Source organism: Protopterus annectens, chromosome 9.part0 (assembly GCF_019279795.1).
Source record: "Protopterus annectens isolate FY-2018-M chromosome 9.part0, PAN1.0, whole genome shotgun sequence".
In the NCBI taxonomy this organism is placed as follows: domain Eukaryota; kingdom Metazoa; phylum Chordata; order Ceratodontiformes; family Protopteridae; genus Protopterus; species Protopterus annectens.
In genome coordinates this window covers 1,349,458,738-1,349,469,772 of record NC_056743.1, presented here as the reverse complement: position 1 = coordinate 1,349,469,772, position 11,035 = coordinate 1,349,458,738, and the positions used below count along the sequence as shown (strand labels likewise).

Genomic DNA, 11,035 nt, shown 5'->3' with positions numbered 1-11,035 from the left:
GTCACACACAGATGTCCCACTCACCAGGCTGGACAAGGAGAAGGTCATGGTCAGCTGCCTGTCAGGTGCCAGGATCTGCCAATCAAGTGCTGTTATGACTCTGTCATAGTCCATGTTGGAGTGAAAACCTTGAGACATACCTCACTGGACTATATGAAGAGAGACATGACTGAGCTCACTGATTATGTGTCCCATGCAGGTATGTCCCTAGTCCAAAGCAGCAATCTACCTTCAGCCAGGATGACGCTTCACTACACACAACAAATGATTGACTTTAACAATTGGCTTAGCTTCTCGTGTCAGTCCAAGGGGATCCATATCTGTCAGCCTGGGATGATATGGTCGCAAGACCATCTTGCTTTGCCATGGATGGTCTTCACCTGTCACCTCTTAGCTTTTGGTTACTGACTAAGGTACTTATCTACCCCATAGTGCCTTTTTTAGGAAATGTCATAAGAACAAAATTCCTGATGTAAAATGATATTCTACAGACAAATTTAAGGTTATGCTGATTAAGGTTAGGAGTCTAAATCAGAAACTGCACTCACTGGAAGCATTCCTTACTATGGAAGACACAGAAATATGTGCAGTATTAGAGACATGGTTCAAGGCCACAGAGTGTACCCTGGCCATATAAGGCTACAGTGCCTTCCACATATTCAGACTGCAAAATGAATGTGAAAGAACCAAAGGGGGTAGGTGCAGCCATCTTCATCAAAGGACACCTCAAGACTGGCTAAACAGTATTACTCCCTAAAGCTACTCCAAGTCCAGCTAATTGTAGGAAAGACCCCCCCTCCACATGACTGTTAGCTGTAGGTCCCCCACCATGAACCAGGTAAACTTCACTGCCTACCTGAACCTACTTGAGTCACTCATGATATAGCCAAACATTCTAGTCATGGGTGACTTTAACTGTCCCTCCATTGACTGGGCAACATATACGAGCACTAAGAAGCTTGCCCTATGGTTCCTGGCTTGCCCTATGGTTCCTGGACTTTGTTAACACAAATGCACTGGAACAGATAGCACCACCACAAGGGGGCTCAAATATCCTTGACCTAGTGCTCACCAACATGACAGATCACTGCACCTCTCCATGAGTGGGGCCCTCCAGGGTAAGGTCAGATCACAAATCTGTGTCATTCACAGTAAAGATCACAACTGACAACCCCCCCCCCCCCGAGCATAAAGGTTAAAATATTTCTACAAAGCAAACTATGGCCTTCTATGCAATGGCATAAACAGTTTCAAACCCCTGCTCACCAGCAACAGCAGTATCTCCCATAATGAGGAGTACACTAAAGCCTTGTAGAAACACCTATATACGTGTATAGACTCAACCATACCTGAATGGATTAAACCAGGATCCTCATGAAAAAAACAAACCACCCTAGTGGACATCCAGTATACATAGCTTATAGCTTATACAACAAGAGAAAGAAACTGCTGATTAACAACAAGAATGAAAGGTCTCAGCAGAGGAAAGACATCCTCCACAGCTTTCATAAGCAAATCAGACATCTTGATAAGTCCTCCAGAGCTAAATACTAAACCAAATTAGCATCCTCTCACTAAGGATAATTACAAGGCATTCTATAACAACATCCAAAATCTTAAAGGGAAGGCTCAGACTTGCACTAAACTAGTATTAGATGGTACCAGCCCTATGGAACCTGCGAAAATTGCCAACCTGCAACAGGTTAGGTGAAAACTTCACCCCAATTTCCCCACCAACCATACCCAAAAATATACATGTCACTAGTCGCCTACCTAGTACTTCCAATGAGAAGGTCATAACCGCCCTCTCCAAGGCCAAAACCACAGCCTCTATGGGACTGGACAACATCCCAGGCTGCTTACTGAAAGGTCTACAACAGGAGCTGCTGGCTTTGTCTCACCCAAATGGAAAACTGCAACTGTGACCCCTTTGCACAAAGGGGGTCCCACAACCAACCCTGGGAATTATAGACCCATAAGCCTAACCAGTCTTATCTGTAAGGCCATGGAAAGAATCATTATGGACCTAGTCAACCAGGATACAGGAGACCTTCAAACTCTTGACTTGACCCAATTTGGTTTTGTTAAAGGCAGATCATGCTTGTTAAACTTGGTGGACTTCTTTGAAAATGTCACCAAAGCCTTGGATGAAGGCAGAACAGTGCATACTGCCTATCTCGATTTAGCCAAGGCCTTTGACACTAACCCTCACTCAGGCATCATTGATAAACTCACCCAGCTGGGGATAAACCCATGTGTCATTACATAGGTAGCCAACTGGCTCACTGACAGAATGCATACAGTCAAAGTAGGGGATTCCACCTCTACAAGCAGACCTGTTACTAGTGGTGTTCCACAAGGATCTGTGCTAGGTCCACTTCTGTTTGGAATCTATTTCTCAGAATTTCATGCAAAAATAGATGGACCATGGCTTACCAAGTTTGCTGATGTCTGCAAACTGGGTGTAATCACTGAAACCCAAAATGATGTCACAGTACTACAAAAAGGGCTTACACAGACAAATGATTGGTGCCACAGCCACGGACTTAAACTTAACGCAAAAAAAATATACTGTCATCCCCTTTGGTTAAAGTGAAGTCCCAGCAAATTACAACATTAACAATACCCCCCCTAAGTACAAACCCAGTGGTGACAGACTTGGGAATGCAGGTTGATAGCAGCTTTAACTTCGATCATCATGTGGCACAGTGGTGAGAAATGCCTTCTATGTTGCCCAGCTCATAAGTAAGGGAATAACATCCAAAATGAAGGAAATTATAACTCCTCTGTACTCATCCCTCATCAGACCAATAACAGAGTACAATGCCCCCTTCTGTATGTACCTCACCAGGCACCTGCAGCATCTGGAGAGACCTCAGAGGTTTCTCACCAAGAAAATTCAAGGCCTTCATCACATAACCTACATGGACAGACTGAAGGCACTGTCACTATACTCTGTATTGTATAGCCTGCTTAGAGGTGACTTGGCCTACCTTGCCTACAGAGCAGAGTCAGACCTTGCCTTAATGGAAATGCTGCACATCTGCAAATCTAATGTGACAAGACTCACTCACTCTTGAGAACTTAACCTGGCCCACAACATAAACAGGACTTACTGGAGAAACAGATATGTCTCCCAGAGGCTGCCACACCTCTGGAACAAACTCCCAATTCAAGTTAAACAGAGCCATTAATGATACTATTTAAATATAACTTGGACAATTAGATAGGAAATTGTAGATTCACACTGGGGGTTTCATCTATGTCCCTTTTGGATAGGGACAGTTGGTGCTGATCATAAATTTGCTTGCTAATACACACTATTTCTCTTGGTCTATGAGGGAAAAAGGGTAAAACGTGGCTAGGCTTGTAAAGACCTTATGGCCAATAGCCTAGTAACCTCCTATAATCCTATGATTCCCTAAAAATAAAATCAAGGAAAACCTAATTCAATAACAATCCATCGTGTTGAACAACATGTTAGCATCTGGGCATGTCACTTACATATAGTGACAGACTTTAGTGATACCAATTCACAAACTAGAAGGAGGGTAGGGCTCATATCAGACCTAAACAACTTTAGACTAATCAACCTGGCCAGCGTTTAATATAAAACTGTGGACAGAGTCCCAGCGGAACTTCTCTAATGACACAGGACACCTTTTTCTGTTAGATATGGAACAGTATAGGTTTGTAAAGAGGTGACTTTGTCTTATGAATCTTGCGGCATCCTTTGAAGTGATATTAGCACCATTTGATGAAGCACCAACAGTGCATGCTGTTTATCTTGACCTTACTAATACATTCAACATTACTGTGTGAAAGGGAATAATTGGTAAAGTAAAAGTATCACATTTCAAGATTTCAGGCTACATGTAACTCAATAGGTAAAACACTGGTTAAGCAACAGGACATTGCTGTGTCAAACTGGGGTTACTTATATAGCCCATAGGGATTATAATTCATGCTCTACAGGGTTTTATATTGGGTCATTTCTTTTTGGTATATTCTTCTCAAATGTAAATGGGAAAACTGGCTTTAAATAACCACATATGACAACTACAAAATGATGCCAACGCTCTCCAATATGGTCTACAAGTATACCCAGTGCAGCAGTATTTATACACATTTTGTTGTCAATAGCTGTGGCATCACAGTAGATCTCACTATGCTTCAGTGAGTGAGGTGTCTTATAGGTTCATAGGTTCATAGCATGATACTAGGTTATTGGCCCAGAGGCCATTATAAGCCTAGCCAAGAATTTTGCCCATGTTTCCTCAAAGTCACCACCTGTTTCCCCTGTCCAGCAGGGACACAGGTGGGATATCAGGGGTGTAGTTTCTGTTTTCCATCCAGTCGTCCAGGTTCCTCTTAATGAAAGCTACAGAGGTACTCTGCTTGACATGGAGAGGGAGTCTATTCCACAGACAGGGGAGTCTTTGGGACACAAATCTATCCCACCAACAAGTTCTATTAATGTCACAGACCAGGTTAAGGCCTTGCATGCGGGTTGCGCAAGTGGAATTTGCTTTCTGGACATATAGCAACTCCATCAAGGCTGGGTCTGAAATGGCCTTGTATGCCAGACACAGGTCACCACTGAGCAGTCAGTATGAGACTGAGTACACGGACAGGGCTTTTAGCCTATCTGTATAGGACAGGTGTTTGAGACCCTGGATTTTCCTGGTCAGGAACCTCTGTGGTCTCTCCAACTGCTGCATGTGCTTGGCAAGGAACATGCCGAAGGGTGCATTGTACTTGATAATGGGTCTGATAAGGGAGGAGTACAGGGATGTTATGACCTCCTTGTTCCTGGATGAAATACCCTTATTTATGAGGTGGGCCATGTAGAAAGCCTTCATACAACGGAGGCAACGTGGTGGTCAAAAGTCAGGTTGCTATCAACCTGAGTGCCCAAGTCCCTCATGACTGATTGCATGCTTAGAACATTGTTATTAATGTGATAATTAGTGGGGGATAATGATGCATTTCTTGGCATTCGGTTTGAGGTCATGCTTCTGGCACCAGTCATTAGTTTGGGTAAGGCCCTCTTGGAGGGGATGTTCGCATCACTAGGGGAATTTAAGACAGTGCCCAGCTTGCAGTCATATGCAGTCTTGGTCAGCTTCAGACCACTGGTTTTGGCTTGCACATCAGAAAAGTATATCTCAAACAGTAGAGACCCCAAGACTGATCCTTGAGGTACACCACTCGTTATGGGTCTACTACTAGAGGTGGCTTACCCTACTTTGACTGAGTGGGTTCTATCAGTGAGCCAGTTAGCTACTCATCTGGTAACATACAGATCGATGCCTAGCTGGGAGAGTTTATCTATTATGCCCACATGGGGAATAGTGTCAAAGTCTTTGGCTAGGTCAAGGTAGGCAGTGTGCACTGTCTTCCCCTTGTCCATGGTTTTGGAGATTGTTTCAAATAAGTCGACCAAGTTTAACAGGCATGATCTCACTTTGACAAAGCCAAACTGTGTGGGGTCAAGCTTTTGAAGGTTGCCAATGTCCTTGTTTATAAGGCGCATGATAATGCATTCCATGGCCTTTCAGGTCAGGCTATTTAGGCTGATGGGCCTATAATTGCCTGGGTCAGTGGACATTCCACCTTTGTGTAGAGGGATGACACTGGCTGTCCTCCATTCAGCTGGGATGAAGCCGGTGCTCAGGTTTTGGTTGAATAGGGTGTCTAATGGAGCTGAGAGCTCATGCCTGAGTTCATGTAGGATACAGCCAGGGATGTTACTGGGTCACAAGGAGACTGTATTTTTTGCCTTTGAGAGGGCATTAAGAACCTGTTCCCTGGTGATGTGGGGAGGGGACAGGTGCTGGGGATGTCCTGGTTTACAGATTGGGGGAATGGGGGGTGACGTTTTTACTGAACCTGTCTGCCAGCAGGTTGGCTATATCTATGGCATTTGTGTATATGGTGTTATTTACCACCATTTCAGAGCAGATTTGGGTACTGCCTTTGAGATTGTAGACATATGTGTACAAGGCCTTGTGGTTGTCCTTGGTGGATGTGGCTAATTTGGACTCGGCATTAGCCTTAGAGGATTTCACCAGTGACCTTATTTGCTTGTTCAGACAAAGGAGAGATTGCTTCCAACTTGGCACATGCTCCTTCTTGGCCCTGGACAGCAAATGTTTCCTTTATTATAGACTTTGTTTACTGTTGCTGTCAGGTTTACTCTTCCTTGAGGAAGGTGATTTGGTCCTGTCAGGTATTGCTGAGTCCATACAGCTATGTAGGTGCTCATATAGTTTTTTGGTGTAGGCTTGGACATTAGTGCTAGTTCCAACTGAAGAGATGGTGGCTGTGAAGCTGCTTATACCTGCTCTGAGGAGATTGTAGTCAGCTTTGGAAAAGTTTTTTCGTTTGACCCTGATTGGGGGGGGGGGGGTCAGGGAGATGCTGACTTCAAAAGTGATTGCTTTATGGTCGGATCTTACCAAGGAGGATGACACTGTAGGAGTGGCTACTCATGTTAGTTAGGACCAGGTACAGGATATTTTCACCCCTCGTAGGGGTGTCGACCAGCTGATCCAATGCACTGGCATTGATAAAGTCGAGGAATCTCTGGGAGTTCATGTTTGGGCTAGAATAGGTCTTCCACTCTATGGTTGGGTAGTTAAAGTCACCCAGGATCAGGGTAGAGGGTTGAATCTTGATGGATTCAAGTAAGTCCAGATAGGTGGAGTGGGCATCCTGAGTCATGGTTGGGGGTCTGTAGCTAGCTATTATTTGAATAGGTATTTTGGCAACAGTTTACTGCACTTGGAGTGTCTCCTGTGCGTCACTCCATTTGACCAGCCTGGACATGTGTATGTCTTTGATAAATATTGAAACTTCACCTCCTTTGGCTTTGCAGCTTTCCAAGTGGGGACTAAAAGTATGGTAGGGTGAGAAAACTGATAAGGTTGGGGTGCTCTCCACAGCTTTTCACCAGTTTTCACTGACTGCACAAATGTCAGCATCCTCCAAAGCAAGGAATGCTTGCAATATATGCAGTTTCATGCCAAGACTTCTAGCGTTTAGCATCATGACCTTTAAATTTCATTTATAAAAACTTTCATGTTGGTAATTTTGTGCTCATGACTTTGCTGAAAAAAGGCACTATGGGGGAGGCAACAGCCTTTGCCAGAAGCCTAAAGCCCAGGGGAGACAGATGAAGGCCATCTCTGGAAAGCATCATGGTCTATCAATCATGTCCTCCCAGGCTGTCAGGTACTGGATCCCCTTGGAATGACACCAGAAACTCAGCCAATTGTTAAAGCCAATCATTTTCTGTTTGTATTGAGGTATCATTCTGGGTGATGGTAGGATGCTGCTTAAGGCTAGGGACATACCTGCCTGGGACACATATTCAGCCACTTCAATCATGTCTCTCTTCATATAGTCCAGAGAGGTACATCTCAAGTCATTCACACCAACATGAACTATGACAGAGTCATAACAGTACCTGTTGTCAAGAGACTTGAGTGTGTGCATGATATGGCTCATTCTAGCACCTGACAAGCAACTTACTGTGACTTTCTCCTTGTCTAGCCTGGTGAGGGGCACATCTGTGTGTCTCATAATAGAGTCTCCTATGATTAGTATGTTGGGTTTGTGGTAGGGCTTTAGAGGCTGTGAGACACAGACATGTGTACTATGTGTGTTGCTTGGTGCTGTGGGTTGTGATGTGTGTGTGTGTTTTTGCTTCGGAGGTCTCTTTTTTTTAGGTGTGCTTTTGTTGAGAACCCCCACATGTGTAGGAGTGTGTTGTATGTATGTCGGTGGTGTTAGTGGTGTTGTGTTCCTTGTGTTTCTGCAGACTACCTTCTCAGTGCCAGATGTACTAGCTTGTGACTGAGACAGCAAGGATTCTAGGTTCTTAATGTGACTGCATCTGTCACATATTGTGTTCCTAGGTGGTAGTAGAGGGTTGTCTCTGTACATAAGGCAGTTGCTATACTGTCTCAGGATGCCCATATTAACCAGAGTAGCACGAGAAACCATAGGAAATTGTCCATCCATGGTTATCAGAATCTGCAGAAGTGAGGCCAGGGATACCAAAGTGGGTACTATCTGAGAAGACTACCTATAGGTATGAGTAGGGCTGGATAAAATCAGTACAGTAGCTGCAGGCAAGGGTCTCACTCACACAGGAGTGCTGGTAAGGGAAAAAATGCAACTGAGATACTTCACAAAGGATTAAGACAGCACAATGGTGATGCGCAACAGGCAAACAAGCACAAACCCATGCAAATGCTGGGTTTAAAGGGCACAAAAACGAAAGTAAAATAGAAACACTGGAATTCACCAATCAACACTTGTCTCTGAGCTCTTAGCTCAACACCCTATGCCAGACCATTTCCAACCAGTTCACTTACTCCCACTATATACAGGCAGGCCCTGGTCAGCACAAGTTGGTGTAGCAGGAAACACAGGAATCCCACAAACGGATATGAATAAAACCTGTAACCAGACTATGCTAAAGATATTTAAACTCTGTTTAGGTCAATTTAACAGAGCAGATACGCACTTAAATATAACAGTAGCAAACAAGAGCAAACTGAGTTAAACAAATTAACCAATTAACCAATAAAATAGCTCAAAATGGAGCCCTGTTCTAGCAGTCTTTAATCAGACAAGTTCTAACTGCACACTCCTGCCACTAGGTTGCAGGGGAACCCTCTCCAAAAAAGATGGCCTGGATTAGTGCTCAAGTTATACAAACGAAGCTAAACCTAGCAGGTCTGAATCTAGTCTATGGTACAGCAAACAAGGTGCACCAATTTCAGAAAGAAACAGTTCAAATAAGCAAGCACAGTAAGCCTTTAACCAGCAATTCCCAGTTCAGAAGGGCAGAACCTACCCTCTCCTCCCACAAGAGTGCAGACCACAAATCTTCTTAATATAAAATAACTGGCCTGGACCCAAGTGCTTAAACCAAAACTAAGACACTTTTGGAATAACAGACACTAAGCCTTCAACCAGCAACTCCCAACTTAGAAGGATGTAAACTACCTCTCCTGCCACAAGTGTGCAAGCCACAACCTTCTTAATGTAAAACAACTGGCCTGAAGCCCAAGTGTTTAAACAAAAAGGCTTCGAATAACAGTTAACAGGCTACTAACAAGCAGTAAGAAATGCAGCAGAATAAAAGCAACTGATTACTTTTAAGAACAGGCAGCAAAAGCAAAATAAAGTAATAAAGTAGGAAGAAACACAAATACAGTAAAAGCAGAGGAATAAAGTGCATTTTTAGGTTTAAGTGGGAAGGGATGAAACTCAATAATTTAAGGTTGAGAAAGTAAGGGGGGTGGGCCTTTCCAAATGATCTCTCTCTACTCAGTAAAATAAGCTGATGAGATGGGATTGAGAGGAGTGTCCAAAATGAGATTTATAGTAGGGGGTGGGCAACTGAAAAGCCACCAAATTTAAGAACACAATAAGGACTGAGTGGGAGGGGGGACTCTTAAAACTCCAACAGAACAGGAAACTTAAAACAAAACAAATGTAATACTAGAATAAGATACAAAATAGAAGTGATCAAACCTTAAATAAAGAGCTTCAAATCAAAATTAAATGCAGAGATGAGTGATAATCAGAGCAATGCAGACCACACAACCACTTCAGCTAACTATAGATATTTCTAAATAAAAGAGCAATACTGTCTCTCAGCTCCTCCCACTAATTAACTGATTCTATTCACAGTTTGCAAAGGAAGTTTTGGTAACTTTTTTTAACTGATCCTAGCCAAGAACTCTTAAAACACCAACAGAACAGAAAACTTAAAATAAAACAAATGTAATACAAGATAAGATACAAACTAGAAGTGATCAAACCTTAAATAAAGAACTTCAGATCAAAATTAAATGCAGAGATGAGTGATACTCAGAGCAATGCAGACCACACAAACGCTTCAATTAACTACAGATATTTCTAAATATAAGAGCAATACTGTCTCTCAGCTCCCCCCACTTATTAAATGATGATGTTCACAGTTTGCAAAAGGAATTCTTTGGTAATGTTTTTAATCTACTTTTACCTTTAGTAATTTGGCTATAAATTATATTTTTTTGTTTTCAGATGACTGTAGAGCATTTTTAAGTGGTAGCTCGGCAAGCATAAAAGAGGAAAGTTATGAGAAAATGCAAATCGGGCCTATGCTACCATAATCCTGGGAGCCTGGACTAGCTGCATGGTGGAAAGATGGAAGCGGCTATTCTTAATGAAATTCCGAATGTATATGTCACCAGTGAGGCTGTAGATATCATTAGAGACAATCCTGGTGGAAATCCAAAAAGTTAACAGCAAATTACAGAAGTGTATTGAAAAAAACATTAAAAAATGTAACAAAGTTAAAAACATACTGAAATACCAGACAAATGCCATTCTGGCACTGCAGCAAGAGCAAAAGGGCAGGAAGGAACAATTCTTCAGTTCGGAAATGAAATTAGCAGAGTCCAGACATAAGTAAAATGAGGAAAGGGGATACAACATGGAGAAAGAATATGTATGTGAACGGAGTGCCAGAGAAAGAACAATGGACTATGCCGTGCTCATGACAAACAAGATGACAGGCTAGATAAGCCTGCAGGTAAATTGATTACAATTAAAGTGCATACTGTTGTGTTTTTGTTTTTGTCCAGGAGGCCAGTGGTAGCAGCCATGCAACCTCTGCATATTTTGGTATAATTTGAGAGCGGGTATCTAAAAGACCAAATCTTGTTTCTTCCTTTTTTTTATAATAGTTTGTGTACATTTTCTCTGGGCACTGAAGTTTCCTTCCGCATTCCAAAGAGGCTGACACCTAAATTGACTGTAGGTGGATATGTGTGTGTGTGTGTGTGTGTGTGTGTGTGTGTGTGTGTGTGTGTGTGTGTGAGTTCCATGGAAGAACAACTGCAGTACAGCTAGCCATCCAGTGGCCCCGTGTACAAAATAGGAGAAAGGGAGGCTGATGTTGATGCTGATATTTCTCAGTTTAAATATAAAGGAAGTATACCTAATTCCTGACAACTGTGTGAAAGTCAGG

General features: G+C 42.8%; 1 protein-coding gene across 1 annotated transcript in view; it reads right to left on the bottom strand.

Moving 5' to 3' along the window:
* The window catches only part of PLEKHA2 (pleckstrin homology domain containing A2), an 856,672-nt gene that overhangs the window by 502,173 nt on the left and 343,464 nt on the right, over positions 1-11,035 (bottom strand). The window lies entirely within an intron of this gene.